A 15825-nucleotide genomic window follows, 5' to 3' on the forward strand; every position below is an offset into this window, starting at 1 on the left:
TCAACCTCACTCTGGCCACTTTATGCTGTTCTCATCTTTTTACCAAGCTAAAGCGGCTCTAAAAGCGCTGTGTCTTACTGAGAGAGAACACCTTAAGGCTGTCTTCAAGGATCCCTTCACAACACATGGCAAAACAGGGTTGGGACTGGAGGCAGGAGGAGGGGCATGTTGGGGGCAGGGCTCCAGCACTGTAGAGATTCCAGGCTGTGGTGAGACCTATATGGCAGGCCTGAAGAGACTGCTGAAACTGAGGCCACTTCAACCTCACCTCCCCTGGGCCGTGAGACTCAGCACACCATTTCCCCCTAGGATGAGGGGGAAAATAACTTGGGTTTGTACTGTGGGGTGTAACTGGGAGTAACAAAGAGAAATTGAGAAAGGCAAAATTATAGGCTGAATAATCAGAGAAAAGATTCATAATAATCCTGAACTGGGCTATGGAATCTCTCCAAGACAAGTGTTGGAAGCTGCACAGCTTGTAACATTAACAGTGAAACTGTTTAAAGCATGAGAAAATCACTATTACAGGGAATAATGATAGATGTGTAAGGGGGATGCACTAGGATCCCGACAGGCAAAATATAACTGACAATTAATTTCTGTCGTCATATTTATATTTCTTACCCAAAGCCTCCTTTCAGGGCTACATTGTGCTAGGCACGGTACAAACACACCTGCCTCGTGCCCCACAGGGCAGACCGTTTTTATGATTCCATGAGCTGTCCATGTAACCTAGGCAGAAGCTGCATGCATGTACTCACACACCACCACCTCTGCGTATTGTCATGCAAAGTAGTATTTCACTGGGAATTCATGATTTGTAGGTCCAGGAAGTTAGGATAGCATGGAGAAAAAAAATCACTCATTTTTGATGAAAAAAAAAAAGACAGAAATTTCATTTCAGGCTTAAACACCCATTCCCTCACACCCCTCAAACAGACAAACACAAACAGAAGTTATGAGCATGTCTTAACCCCTTTTCCATTTTCGGCTTTTACTATTACTACCAGCAGATTAGACAGCTCTGATTGCTTTAGGCTTTAAACAGAGTCAGTCTGGGGGGGGGGGTGTCTTTAACAAAGCCCTCCTCCCTGTACCCTCCCACCGCATTCACTTGCAAATCACTGTGTGTCTGGAAGTGCCTGCTTTCCCCCAGCCCTTAACGCTCCCATACTGAGGTCTCCTGCAGCAGGAGCAGCAGCAGAGCACTGTATGTGTGTGTGTGAGGATGTTTCCTTTTTTCTTTTTTTTTTATTAATCAGGAGCACTGAATGGAAACCAATCAGATAGAGAGCCCCCTCGGCTTCGGCTCCCTGCATGCCAGAGTTAAAAGTGATGCTGGGAGAGAGCGAGCCCCACTTAGCTGCGAGTAGATCCAGCAGTGGAGGTAACAGGCAGCGTGGAGGACAGCAGGCAGAGAAGCAGCGCTGTTTCCACGCTGGTCACTGTATTACTGCCTGAGGCTGAGCACTTGTCCTCTTCCCTTCTCTTCTTACCGGTAAGGAGATCAGGCTTGGGACTGGTTCAGGGCAAGTTTAACGGAGGAGCAGCCGGCAAGCAGCTGCCTTCCCCTTTGTTCGGTCGGGTGTGAATGCTCCTGAAAGCCGCTTCTTTGGCAAAGTTGCCAGCTCGGTGCTGGAGGGGGGCACTGTGCGCCCCGGCCGCTGGGTGTGCGCTCTGGAGGTAGGCACGGTTTGGACGGGCTCTGCAGCCGCTGATCGCTGGCAATTAACGTGTTTAGCTGGGCGTGCAGTTGGTGTCATTTTAAATAGGGCAAAGAGACGCGGCGCGTTGCTGCGAATTCATGGCCCTAGCAAAACACTTTAGCCAAAGGGGGGGGGGGGGAGAAGGGAAGGGGCCGGGGGGAAGCAGCCGCAGCAGCTTGGTAAGAAAGTACCTGAAATGATACCTAGGCTACGGGAGCCAAGAGCTGGTTGTGAGGGATTGCGATGAACGCGGGGCAAGAACGCACGGGTGGCCGGGCAGAGCGGAGGCGCAGCAGAACTGAGCGCGGTTGAAATTAGGGGCGTCCTAGAAGGATGAGTGGGGCTGGGGGGTGGGGGTCGTGCTGGAGCCGTCTAGAAACTGACACTCGTGAAATTCTTTATGGGATGATGGGGTGGGGAAGGTGCAGGGGTTGTATGGTTACAGAAAGACATTGAATTTATGCCTAGTAGTAAATGAGTCTAAGGAACTGGTATCACCCTATCTCTACGTGTTATATAGTGAAATCATGTTTTATATATAAATAAATCTCACACTGTTTTATATGCGTCTTGTGCAAAGAGTTGCAGCAAGAACTAAGCAGTCCCTTGTAGCGGTCAGGGGCTGTGGAAAGAAGTCCTGCCACTGCTACAATAAAATCCATATTTTATGGAGAGTTCAATGCAGTACTTTGTATGTGCAAGCGGATGGTCACCTAAATGACTCCCACTGACATTCAAGGATCAAGAACTTTAATGACCAAAATTACGCCCAGCCTGACGCCAGATCTGCTACTTTTCCAAAAAGAGATGATGAGGCACCTTTTTAATTGACACCTAGGATTTAAGGTTTTGCTGTCACTCTAAAGGAGGATCAGGTAGCCAAATTGCTTACTGAGTGTAAAGTCAGCCCTTCGTTTAATTTACAGTTATTGGAACAAAACTGGAAGGGAAAGGATGCCAATTCAGGAATAGTTAATGACCACACACATACCTACGCCCATGTATTGGACGTCTCTACAAATACATATGTAGCATTGTTTCTGTTCATCCTTTCATGGGACCATATTCAATAGCACCTTGGAAATATCGTAATTCAGGATGGAGTTTGGGTAGGAGTCCCTAGTTTTAATAAAAATAAACATAACTCTCCCCATCAAGATAAAGGCTTATTTCATGCATTTTCTAGAGTGAAATATCTGGTGTGCAGTCAGTTCCATCTGCAGATGCATACATATTAGTTTAAGTAAATCAAAAATTTGTTTAACAGCTGCTCATGAGCAGTATAATGCTATGGGTAATGATGCATCCCTATTTTTTTTTCAAAAAAATCTTTTAAAAGGCAATTGAGTCAATAAGTTTGCATGTGTGAAGAGAGTGGAGCACTGGAGTTCTAAATCAAGTAGATTCCTTCTTCACTGACATATACACAATTTTTTGTAATAGGCCTGGCAGCAGAGATCTAATTGGATAGTTTCCTTCAAGAGCCCAAATGTGCTAATAACATTGGAGAGGAGAGGGATTCTCTGAAATATTTATCTGCCAGGGCAACTGTAAAAATATAATTTCATATGCTTGTGACTTTCCACTGCATTGCAATCTTTCTGGTCATATTTCTGCTGGCTTGTGATTGACTTTGGAGATGGGGGAAGCAAACATAATCAGAAGCAGCAGTACATTTTCAAGGAAAATGGCACTGATTTAGTCTCACTGTAATTCGTTGCAATTATTTTTGCAGTCATTTCAGGATCTGGCAACCTGGGGTCCCTGTAGGGGATTTATTAATCTCTCAAGTTTAGTGTTTCTCAACCTTTTTGATATCAGGGAATGGCTTTCTGCCTTCCTAAACTATGTCAGGGAGATCTCAGGAACCAGGGTATTTTAGCTTTCACACCAGTTCATGGCTCTCATATAGTTCAGTGCTAGCACTCTAAAGGTTACAGTTATAGGCACAGTCATCATTTTCTACCAGGTTGTTCACTGTTAGAAATATGCATCTAATTTCTGCCTCTCTCCACCTGCACAGCTCCCCTGTGCAAGTAGTAACATGGTGCTAAAGATAGTTTTCCCTTTTGAAAAGTAAAGTTTGCATTTTGCACTACTCTGTTCATTTAATTGAAAGACTTCCCTTTTGAAATTGAAAGGAAACACCCACATTACAGAAAAATGTTTTTCTCTGCTGCAAGTGTTTCAATTTATAGAACTTCTGAATGGTTAGCCGAACATACATAGACTGCAGCCCCTACAAGTGATGAAGTTAATGTGGAACTCAAGGATATAATGCATCCCTCAAGTCCTGAGCCTCCTACATCCTCCTTCCGCTCAGTTCATTAAATTTATTTTCATCTTGCGAGTGAAGATGTCAACATGTTGATTTTCTCCTAGTTATGGACTTGAGGAATGGTTAGATTTGGATGGGATCTCTGTGAGGTCACTTAATCCATGCCTGCCTCCACGATAGTAGCAGGGTTGCTTTAATAATCCATGCGTAGGAGAGTATTGGTATTCTATTCATGTTTAAATGACAGTGTTACCCAGCTCTTGCCTGACTTATTGGTGTGCTGTCTGCGTTGACAACATTTGGTTTCTTTTGCAATTTCCCACTGCCAAGGCTCAAGATGCTCAAAAAAATGGCTTATGAAGCTCACTAGAAATGACGACTAATTACTAAGGTGAAAAGCAACTAAAATCTATAAAAACAAACAAAGTTGGTAAAATACTTTGGGAGCAAGCAGCCTGCTGTGATGGTACACAGCATGTTGCATAATGAGTGGTAATTCCTTCAATGAGTCTGCTGCAATGATGCAAAAAATAAAGCAGAAATGGTTTAAGGTGGCTTTTGATTACCATTATTATGCATAAGAGGGAGCATGGAGGGACTACACCACTGAAGCTATTGTCCTTGACAGATTTTTTAAATTAACCCCCTGAAGACTAGGATAGCTAGTGTAGCTGTGCAGCTTTGCTCAAGGGCTTTTAGTTTTTGTAATTCCTTAGCCACACAACTCTCAAAAACTAACCAGTTAGCTTCAGCTGTGATTAATCTGCCCTGCTGTGCAGTGCCATGCATTGTTCCTTTGCTGTATACCTTACCATCTTTAGGATAAGTCCCTGAAACTATGAATTGGAATAGGTGAACAGCTCTGCGCGCTGGTGAATCAGTCTCTTCTGCTGCCTCTGTGCAGGATTCAACTTGCAGTTTAAATATTGGTTCAGAAGTTTGAAATGTGTTCCAGGCAAGATAAAATCTGGCAGAAGCTGGTTTGCTTACTCATGGCAGCCTATTCTGAGGCTCTGGAGAAATCAGGATCCCTGGTTTATAAGGATAGAGAAGTGACTCAGTCTGAAATGTAGGATTTTCTTTTTTAATAGTGTTTCAATTCAGCTGCTGTCTGCCTTATTTGCCTAACAAAAAAGGCACAAAAGCAGATCATCAGTTCCTATTTCAGTTAAATAAAAAACCCACATTGAATAATGCATAATAAATGCAAAGCATCAGGAGTATTATGCTAACAAGGGAACTAGAGAAGAAATAGTTATCTGTCAATTGTATTGTTTGCAACATTGCATTAGAACTTGATTAGAAACCACTGCTTGAAAACAATGCAAAAAGTTGTGTTTTGGGGTTTCTTCCCCCATCCTGTTTTACTTCCATTATAAATCTCATTTTAAAAACTTGTCTCTTCTCCTTTCCTAGGGCCCATCCTACATCTGTTAGAGTCAATGGCAGCACTCCCATTGTCTTCAGTGGGCGTAAGAAAAAGCTCCTCTAGTGCATGGACATTCCTCCTGTTTGTCCTTCTCCTGCTAACCCAGTATTCGGCCTAATACTGATCACGCCTTTATCAGCATTGCTCCATTAATTTAAATTGACACTGGATTCGCAGCAGAATTAAGCCATGGTCTCTACACTGGTTGCTGCTAATTGACAGTGTTGCCTTTTCTTTTCAGCAGATTGGTATAGCACTGGTTCTTTTGTAAATCTTGTCCAGCACTGGGTGTTGAAGGCTGTTTATAAAACAGAAATATGACTTTGTTGCAGAGGGTGTCCCATGATGAGAATGTCTCAGATTATACAGATTGTTCATTAAAACTATCCAAAACCTAGTGCATTTTACTGGAGGCCTCTTACAACCCCAAGGATCTTCCCACACCACCAATCATTTTTCTCCCTCAGGAGCCTACATCTTAGCAGTCATCTCTTGCATCAGAGGAGTGAGCAGGCAGGCCTACCTTTTAAAACCCTCTCTAAATCAGCTGTAAGGGGTAATACTGAGAGATCTGAAGTAGTCTTGCCTTCTCATGGCAAGTCTTCTAGCTGGCAGGGGTAGCCCTCCCAGCATGGAGTGTCTGAATCTAGGACTTTTTGCTGAGTTATTGCAAGGCCACCGCTCTCCCAAAAAGCATCCCCAAAAAGAATTAGCAAAGAATTGATGACTTAACTGATGGGACCAGAACACTTGACAGCACTGTGGTGAGCAGTCCAGGATTACACAGATACTGCATTCCCTTGCCCCACACCCACCTCTGAAAGACATATGCCAGACACCCCCCTTCTACCAGACATGCATGGCATATACATTTCCATATGCTCCCATGCAGGAACTGTGTTTTAAGTAGCCTGTGTGATAATGGCTTTGCTTTAGCATAGGCAGATATTTTATGGATTAATGAGGTTGTCTTGCTAGGTTATACATACACACAGAAAGTGTTTAATTGTAGCCATGTGATTTAGATTTAACTGCAATATAAGTATCCACCATCTCCTCCCAACCCTTCCCTAGTGACACACACCACAGCATAGTTTTGCAGTAATGTTTACAGCAGCTTGCGAGATAATAGGTAGTGTGTCTTTCCAGCATTTCTACTTTTGCACCTAATGATGGACCTAGGAGAAGGGTCAGTGGAGATTGAAAATTAGCACAGAACTTAAACACTTGTCGAGCTTCCACAGGTATTGCAGATGTGTGCTTATTTAAGTGGAAGATAGAGACTCCAATCTGCAAATGCTAAACTTCAACCAGTAGTTTATAAATGCTGTTCAATCAACATGATCATTAGCATGGAGCTTGGCTTTAGCGTGAAGGGTAAGACCTAACATGAAGAAAATTAAAATTGAGATGCAAATATCTGTCTACGAAGATATTTTGTATTCTGTAAGGAGATGGGAACAAAAATCTGTTCTGCATTAAAGTGGGTTAGGCTACCTATACTCTGCTGTGATCAAGAGGATTTGAATCAGGATTCTAAGACCAAACTAGGTTGAGCCCAGCTACAAACACAGAATTTATAGCCTAAGGGGAAATGTTCTTACTTACATCTTGAAAAGGATCAAGGTATTTTTCCATCATATTTTTAAAAAGCACATGGCTTCCTTTAATTTCCTCCGGAAGATTGCAAGTGAAATCTGTTTTCTTAACTGATTTTTTTTCTTTTTGTGTGCACAGTGGTTTGTTATTGTAGAGTTTCTGATAAGTACCATCTTGCTGGTATTAATGATTAAAAATGAGTAATTTCTTTATAAATATAAGAAATGAGAATTAGTACTATCCTCTAGCAAATAGGTTGCTTTGTATTTTCACAGTGTTGTATGGATACTAAGGAGTCAGGTTTGGCTTTGTCCTGCGACAATACGTAGTTCTATCCCGAGATTGCCTTAATTACGATAGTATCTGATCACACCACAATCTTTCAATATGTTAATCCTCATAACATGCCTGTGAGATGGGCAATGCTTAGGCATAGGAAAGCTAAGGGCTTGCCCAAGATCATAGAGGAAGTTTTGGGCAGAGCTTGGGTTTGAACCTTGATCAGCAGAATCCCATGCTAGCACCCTAACTAATTGATCATCTTCTCTTTTCTGCTCATTTATGCTGCTCCAGGAGCAAACTGGAGCTGGTCAAAATATTTCAAAATTATTATTTTTTTAAAAAGTGGGGGGTTCACTAACTCCCCCCCCCAAAAAAAAAACCCAAATGCCTTGCCTTTTTTGGACTAGCTCTAATACTAGCTGAAACGTATGAAAGCTTTGTGAAAGATGTATCCAAGAAAGCGTTCCCTGTTTTGTGACCAGCTTTAGAGCAGACCAGGAACTCGACTGAGTCACAATCTGCTCCCTCTTTGCGTTTTGGGGATAGAGATCTGAGCCAGTCGTCTACATGGCACTGGTCACTTCTCCATCTGTGCTGGCTCAGCTGCACTGGCCAGCAGGTTGGGTTGTGGAGCTAAGGCTTGGCCACTTCCTGCCTATGTGTGTGTGTTGTGAGGAAGTATTAGCCCCATAGAGAGTGCTCTTTCCCCCCATGCTACATTATATGCACCCTGTGCAGCAGACCAAGGAGTCACATTATGACCCTTTTTCCCATGCACATCAAGACAATCACACTTTAACGTCCCTATAATGTAGGTCTATGTTATTAGTTCTGTGGGAGAAACAAGGTGTGTGTGTAGGGGCGGGGGTAGTTGTTCAGAAGTTGGTCTAATAAAAGCTATTACCTCACCTGCTTTGTCTCTCTAATATCTTGGGACCAACACGGCTACAACTTCACTGCATACAAACAGTGAAGGATATAAAATTTAGCTGTCTGAAATGGAAATGCCACAACATGACGAAAACAGGAAGCAAAAAATTTAACAGCGACATCTACTTCTTGAGCAAATGCAAGAAACAAAACATCATCTCCAAAGGTCTCACCAGAGGTCTGACACAAATTGTTCCACCCATGTTGTCTGTCCAGTATCCTAGGACTGACAGGGCTACACCACCACACATTCATTATTTCCATTGCACAGGCAGGGAAACTGAGCCACAAGGAGGTTACTTGTCCAGGACCAGTGTGTCATTAGCACGCAGGTACTGTGGCACTGAAGATAATGTAAATGCAGACAGATTAAATGGGATAGTGGTAGGGCTGGATCAGTACTAAAAAGCACCTGTCTCAGCTGTGCGCTCAACCTACTAGACAAACCGATCTGCAGTAACAGGAGCTAGAGAGAGACCACTTCCCCCTTTTCACAGTTACAGACAGCATTCAGCGAGATCACAGAGGAGGAATACACATATTTAGAATCCCTTTAATGAAATGACAATTTCCTTTTGTGAAATGAGAGCTCACTTTAGCTGTCACTGCTGCAAGGGAGAAGATGCAGAAGAAAGGTTTGAGTCCACCAACCTTGCGCTTTTAGATAATCAAAGCCGTACCAAATAATTTTTCAAAACTGTATATTGTGTCAAAACTCCTTTTAAGTGTAAGTAACCGTTACTGTTTTTCTTTTCCTGTCATTGCTGGTTATTAAGCTTTTCCTTTGTAAACATAGGAATTTTTTCCTAATGCTGCTGGACTTTCTGGTCTCTTTCAGCCAGGCCCAAATCTGGAACAACACTAAGCGCATGCTTAACTTTAAGCACATCAGTAGTCCTACTGAAGTTGAAAGGGCTACTCATTTGCTTCACTGTTTTACTGGAGGGTTCTCAGGAGTTTGCAATGCAATGTGTGACACCACCACAATTGATTCTATGGTGACCATACTGCGACCTCCAAAACACTAGGCGTGGTATCCCTAAATAACAACTTAGGAAGGAGGAGGAAATTAATTAGAAATGAGAACAAATTAGGAAGGAGGAGGAAATTACATTGAAATTGAAAACCTTGCTAAATCTGATACCCACAGTGAACCCACAGAACACCTTGCACGGCATGGGGTTGGATTCCTCACCACAAATCTGCAAGGGTGAGGTGGCCCTTGTCAATTAGCAGTAATGGGGCAGGAAAGTGAAATATAGAAACATACAGAATATTTGGGTGGGGATAGAGCAATATACTATAAGCATTTGCCTAACTGTAGCAGGGATTCCATTCTAGAATATAGCCATATTCAAGAGCTAGAGGTTTGGACGGACGTATGAAGCCTTCAAAGTGGGCCAGATTTGGTCTTCAGATGCCCATGCCTACATCTAGACTTTAATGGAAGCTGTGTGCACACATTACCCCTTGGGGCATTCTGCATCAAAAAAAAATAAAATTCTGCACACAATATTTTAAAATACTGCAAATTTTATTTGTCAAAATAACACTACATAATCACACCAGTTTCAATTATTTTGAGAATTTATTTCAAAATGCCTGTCAGCAAGTATGTCTGTAACAACATAGACACACACAAAAATTCCCCCAGGAGTAGAGCGTTAAAGAAACCCCTATGATAACACCACCACCTCCGCCCCCCTGGCAGTGTCTTCTATGTGTCAGCTGGGCTCTGCCAGGTCCAGTAGCCCCTAGTGGTGACTAGCAGCACTGCAGTCCATTTCTGTGGGGGGAAAGGAAATTCTCCGCATGTTTTAATTACTGCACAATTCTTCATTGTGTAGTGGTGCAGAATTCCCCCAAGGGTAACATAGCCAAGGGCAAAATTAGGCCCAGTGTATCTTATTTATTAATATTTACAAGCAATGGCACTATTTCACAGACACCTGTAATCTCAGGTTTATTTGAAAATGTGTACTGCTTTTAAAGCAATGCTCCCCTGTCAGAAATAAAAGGGTGCCCTTTGATTTCTAGAAAGGGCTTTCTTTTTCCTTTCTTAAAAAAAAATCCAGGCTTCCACTTATCTGCACACAATTTATTCTACTGTGAAATGAAATTTTATTATCATATTTTAACACTTTTAGCATGTCTTTTGCAGAATTTCTAAAATGGTGCCTCATTAATTTACTGTAATCCATTTGTCTGATATGCTTCAAGCTGCCGGATATTTCATTCACTTTAAGGTATCATAATTTTCCTTCGCTACAGGTTGTAATTTCAACCAGGCTGGTAAATGTGAGGTCAGAAGCTGATTGTCACAAATCTAGGAGGTTAAAATATAGCACACATCCTCATTTTCAGGGGAAATATTACACTGAACCCTAACAAAGCAAATTTACACAGTAGGATCTCTCAGGATTTGCTTATAGCTGGTTATGACTGCTCATTTAATGTTAAATAGGCGAGTATATTGTGTGTGTTTACTGATGTATTCAGATTTAACAAGACAGACATTAAAAATAGCCGTCCATCTGAGATCAGCGTCTCAGCTGTAGATTTGTTTCCTGCCCTCACCCCCAACTGTCTGTCTGCTATCTTACAAAGGCCTGGGACAGTCCCTGATGGTCGGAACACAAGAGAGATCCTTAATCTGTGGTGCCGTCTAGGAGGAAGACTTCAGAAACAGGCTTCAGAATGCATTCAGGGCACTCGGCAGCACAGGACAATCTGAAACCACTCCCTAGAGTTTGAGTCCATGAATGTACAGCACGTACTGTAGATTGCTGTCGGAGACCGCAGGTTCACAAAGGGTAGCATAACACTGTGTTTGACTGGAGCCAGGTCAGTATGGTCCAAAAAGACTAGATGACCTAACAGGTCTTTTCCATCTCTGACTTCTATGAAGGGAACACAATATTTCCTTGGAAAAAAAGATTTAAGAAGGAATGAAGTGCATTTAGGTTTAGGATGCATGTTATCAGTCACTGTCCCCCTACATCTTTTCTCATTTACTTACTGTTTGCTATTCTTCCCCTAAACCTCTATGCGCTTATCTATTATTTGATTTTTTTTTAAATGACCCCCTAACAAGCCCTGTATTTGGTGACACAGTCAAGCCACCAAAAAGCAGAAGGGATGACACACTGTAGTGGAGAGCTGTGTCACAACTCTGAAAATTCATTAGACATCTGCTTGTTGAGAACTAGACTGCTTGTCCTTACATGGAGCATCAAGGGCCATATACTGCTTGCCTCTCTCATGCTGCTGGCCCATTGACTCAAGTAGGATGACTCACAAGAGCAGAACAAACAGGATTCAGCCACAAGCTAGGATAAGATGAGTAGAGCCCTGCAAATCCATGGATGTCCAGGGACCATTTTTGCAGATTGCAGATTGGAGGCCGATACAAATTTTGTATTCTCCCAGGGCTCTAAAATGAGTTATTGTAAATAACAGAGTCGGGCCATCAGAAGTAACTTTCTAATTCAAGCAAGATTAACTTGATGTGCTGTCAGCAATGAGATATTAAAGATGATCGGGAGAGATAGAAAACTTTCATTTAGATGGAAACATGACTGATTAATTAAGCAGTAATGAACAAGGAGCCTTGCCATGCATGAGTATGAGGCTCACAGTGCTAATTTAGCACAAAGTACAGCTCCCAATTTGTTATTAAATTAAAATGGCTTTTTAAATTGTTTACATTTTTTTTCTTATCTGCTTCTGTGTGGCAAAATGATTATCCTGCTGGTTACGGAAACCAGTCAGAGCCACAGAATGTGGGGGGAGGGGAGAGGAGAACTGTCCTGTTTTGTAATTAAGAAATACACTCTAATATCTGTGACATCATGAATAAGCACTTCAAAGCAATGAGTGTGCTTTGTGTTGCATATTAAACCAAACAATTAGCATGCTAACAGGAAGCTCTGGACATAGAGCAAAAATGCACCGTACTTAGGGAATTTTTGTTTTTAAATGCAAAAATCTGTTCACCTGACTTACAAGTAAATAAAGGGAAGACATTTTTTTAAATATTCAGAACAGCTTCTTTTTGATAGGCCTCATGATTATGTCACATGGTGAGACTTTTCCCGCCCCATTAGTGTATTATGTTAGTGAGAGATATTTTTCATGAGAGGCAAGTCCTATGGAAAATAGGGGAAGAATAATAATAAAAAAGCAATGTCACTACAAGGATAAGTCACAAAGAAGTTTCACTATGACAGGATAGCTCGACAATAGCAATTTGTCATGCATTGTGATATAATTTGATGGGTTCATTTCTTAAATGAATTATAAATTACCTCTGTATATCAACAACAGAGTTGGATTTTTTAATGTAAATATTCCCTCAACTTTTTCTTCCTTTTCTAATCCATTTTCCTTTATACAGAAATGACTTTCCTCCCCTCCCCTACATCTAATCTTTCCACTAATAAGGTGTTTAATAATTTAGAAGCCTAAAAAATGAGCATATTTCAAAGAGGTTGGTATCAATGTTAGTCTGAGAGCCTCAGGCTATAAAAATGTGGAAGAGGCTACCAAACTTTTAGAGTCAGAATCCCAACTGTCTTTCTGCTGCAGGCAGCTATTTTATTAAAGTTGGTATTAAACAACACTGCCTAGAGTCTGATTAACAATGTATGACTGCCTGAGAAGGATTAGCAGAAGCCTATCATTTTGATATTTAAATCTTAATTTGCATCTAGGAAAAAGATAGAACTTATGCAGGTTTACAGTTTCATTTATTATTTATTTTCTGCTGCATCCGAAACAAATACTCATCTGAGCATTTCAGGCATACTTTGTTATACTGCTCTTTCAGAATCTGATCCCAGTCCCACTTTGAAGTAAATGAGAGCTTTTCTATGGACGTGGGTCGCAGAAGAACTGGCCCCTGCCCTCATGTGATGAGCCACATTCTGCAAAATGAGAATTGCCTTCCACTAGGTGCCAAGCACGTCACCTCTGCGGAAGTTAATAGGAATTGAAAATGCACAGCACCTACCAGGATTGGGCCCCAGTTTTGCATGCCTAAGAACTGACTACATCCAGCAAATGTTATTCTAGAGAGTGAAATCTCGACAGATATGACTAAAATTTACTTGGCAGACAATCCCAGAGAGCAATTCTCTTCTCCTTTGGTCATAATTTACACTGTACAACTAGTTAATCTGTGTCAGTGACTCCGCTTGGGGGAACACTGCTGCCACTACAAAGAAGGAGTGGGGAGGAACTGAGCTGGACCTGCAGCTGCTGGGTGGAGATGGAAAGGGAGTAGGAAGAAACCCCAAAACAGATACTAGGCAAAATTGTGCTCATTTGCAATAGTAGAAAACCAAAGTAATTCCATGAACGTTGTAAAGGAGATGCTCCTCATTTGCAGCTGTGTAATAGCAGAATCTGGCCCATTTGCTTCAAGGCTATTTTTATATATCTGTTTCTACAAATAGAAATAGAAAAATGCTACATTTTCAGTTCTGCAGATCTTTATTTTAAAATGACCTTAATGTCCCCATGTCCAGACCCCCTCAAATTCAGGTCCTCACAGAAAAATTTATTTCCACTTCTCATCAATTCTTCAATGGACTTAATGCTCATGTTTATTTTAGGAGTTAGACATGGTGGCCATACCCTGCAGTGGTAAGGGAAAAAAGAGTGTTCACTAGGGGTTGGTAGCTCAGCTGGCTTGCAGTAAGAAAAATGTTTTGTTCACTTGAGTCTCACTAGTCAGTGAAATACAAAAAGATTCAAAGGAGATGCTGTTATTTAAGCATCGCTGATGCTTTCCATGGCCCTGGATTGAACTCTTAGCTTTGACTCTGCAGCTTCTTTTTTAAATCAACAGCTTAGTTTTGTCTTGAGCTCAAGGGCTTTAAGTTCTAAACACTAGATCCATGGTCTGAAAGTGGCTAGTTCTTCAAAGAAGAAATGAATATTAACCACATTATAAGGGATATTTTTCATATTATTTCTGCCTTTCCAGAAAGCGGTCAATTAACTGCTTCTATTTTTGTTGTGTTCTTTGGTCTGTATTCTCCTTTCAGAGTTGCAGAGTACTTTGCAATCAGGGACTTTAAGCATATCTGTGAGGAGTAAGTCGTTTAGATTCGGAATTTACCAAAGCTCAAGAGTTTGTTCGTCTTGTGCTTTTGAATCATTTTGTAATCAAATTATAGAGTCAGAGCCTCAGCTGGTGTAAATCAACATAGTTCAACTGACCTCAAGAGAGCTATGCTGATTTACACCAGCTCAGAATCTGGCCCATAAAGTAAATCAGCAATAGGAAATATGTATATAGAAGTTATCTGCTGTTGAAGTTCCCAACCATTATCATAATGTGGACCAGATCTTAATAGAGATTATCTCATAGGCAGCTCCCCTCCCATTTGTGATGGCTCAAACCAATTTGCCTCCCATTCATGATTCTGGGGAGAAGCTTCATTTCCATTCACAATACCATTTCATAGTATATTAATAGCATTTTCACTTTAGTTGCTGTTAGTGTATTAAGTGTTTTGTCCTTTAAAAGTTAGTCATATGTTTTATTTTTGATCTGCCTTCTCCAGTTTAAAAATTCTCAATAGTTGAGCAGAAGCAATATCACACAACATGAACAAACAGCCTCAGCCAACAGTTTATGATCAACCTGGAGGATGAATTATTCATCCAAACTATTCTGCAGATAATTATTATTTATATTATATTAGTGCCCACATGTTTGTGCATGGCAGTGGACTAGGAAAATAGTCTCTGGCCCAAAGAGGTGGCAAATATGTTCCCAGAAATAGAGTTTGGTTCAGGGATTGTTAACTGACCAGAAAATGGTGTTAGAAAAAACTGGCTAAACTAATTGTTGTTTAATTGTAGCTTGTAAGCAACATATGTTGTACATGCCTTGGTCAATTTGAAATGCATTATTTTTACAAATACACCACTACCCTGATATAATGCGACCCAATATAACATGAATTTGAATATAATGTGGTAAAGCAGCGCTCAGGGTGAGGGGGGAGGCTGTGCACTCAGGTGGATCAAAGCAAGTTCAATATAACTTGGTTTCACCTATAATGCGGTAAGACTTTTTGGCTCCCGAGGGCAGCGTTATATCGAGGTAGAGGTGTACATTATGTACTTCAGTTAATTCTTTCTTAACGGGCGTGATCCAGATAATCTCTGCACTGTGAAACTCCAACAGAAGTCAATGGGATTTTCACACACAGGGGATTGTAGGTTCCCTTTATTAAGACGTGACCCAAAGTACATAACACGCTTGTAGCACTGTATGAGAATGCCTGATGCGGAGGGCTGCAGGATCAACCCCAGTGTCAGGAAATCATGCTGAAACAGGATAAAAGCAGAACACAAAATTGCAAGAAGTATACTATAAAAATGAGAGAGAAGCAAGAAGTGCATAAAAAGAGTCTTGGGAAACAGCGTGTAGGTCAAGAAATGTGCCTGTAGAGCTCTTCAGGCTAAATTCTGCCTTCAGTTACACACTCCATTGTCTTCATGGGTAGAACGGAGGTTAGAAAATGTCATATTTTGTTAATCCTCAAACTCCAGAGTGTTTGAAACCAGTCTGCATTCCTGTTTTA

The 15825-nt window shown here is 41.3% G+C and overlaps 1 protein-coding gene across 1 annotated transcript in view; it reads left to right on the plus strand.

The window, feature by feature from the left end:
• The first annotated feature begins 1241 nt into the window (after positions 1-1241).
• CDH6 (cadherin 6) overlaps positions 1242-15825 on the plus strand; it is a 129809-nt gene continuing 115225 nt past the window's right edge. The window contains exon 1 of the mRNA XM_050939951.1: positions 1242-1498. The gene's annotated coding sequence lies outside the window, so the exon portion shown is untranslated. The remainder of the gene's footprint in view (positions 1499-15825) is intronic.

The sequence above is a fragment of the Gopherus flavomarginatus genome, chromosome 2, assembly GCF_025201925.1.
Source record: "Gopherus flavomarginatus isolate rGopFla2 chromosome 2, rGopFla2.mat.asm, whole genome shotgun sequence".
In the NCBI taxonomy this organism is placed as follows: Eukaryota; Metazoa; Chordata; order Testudines; family Testudinidae; genus Gopherus; species Gopherus flavomarginatus.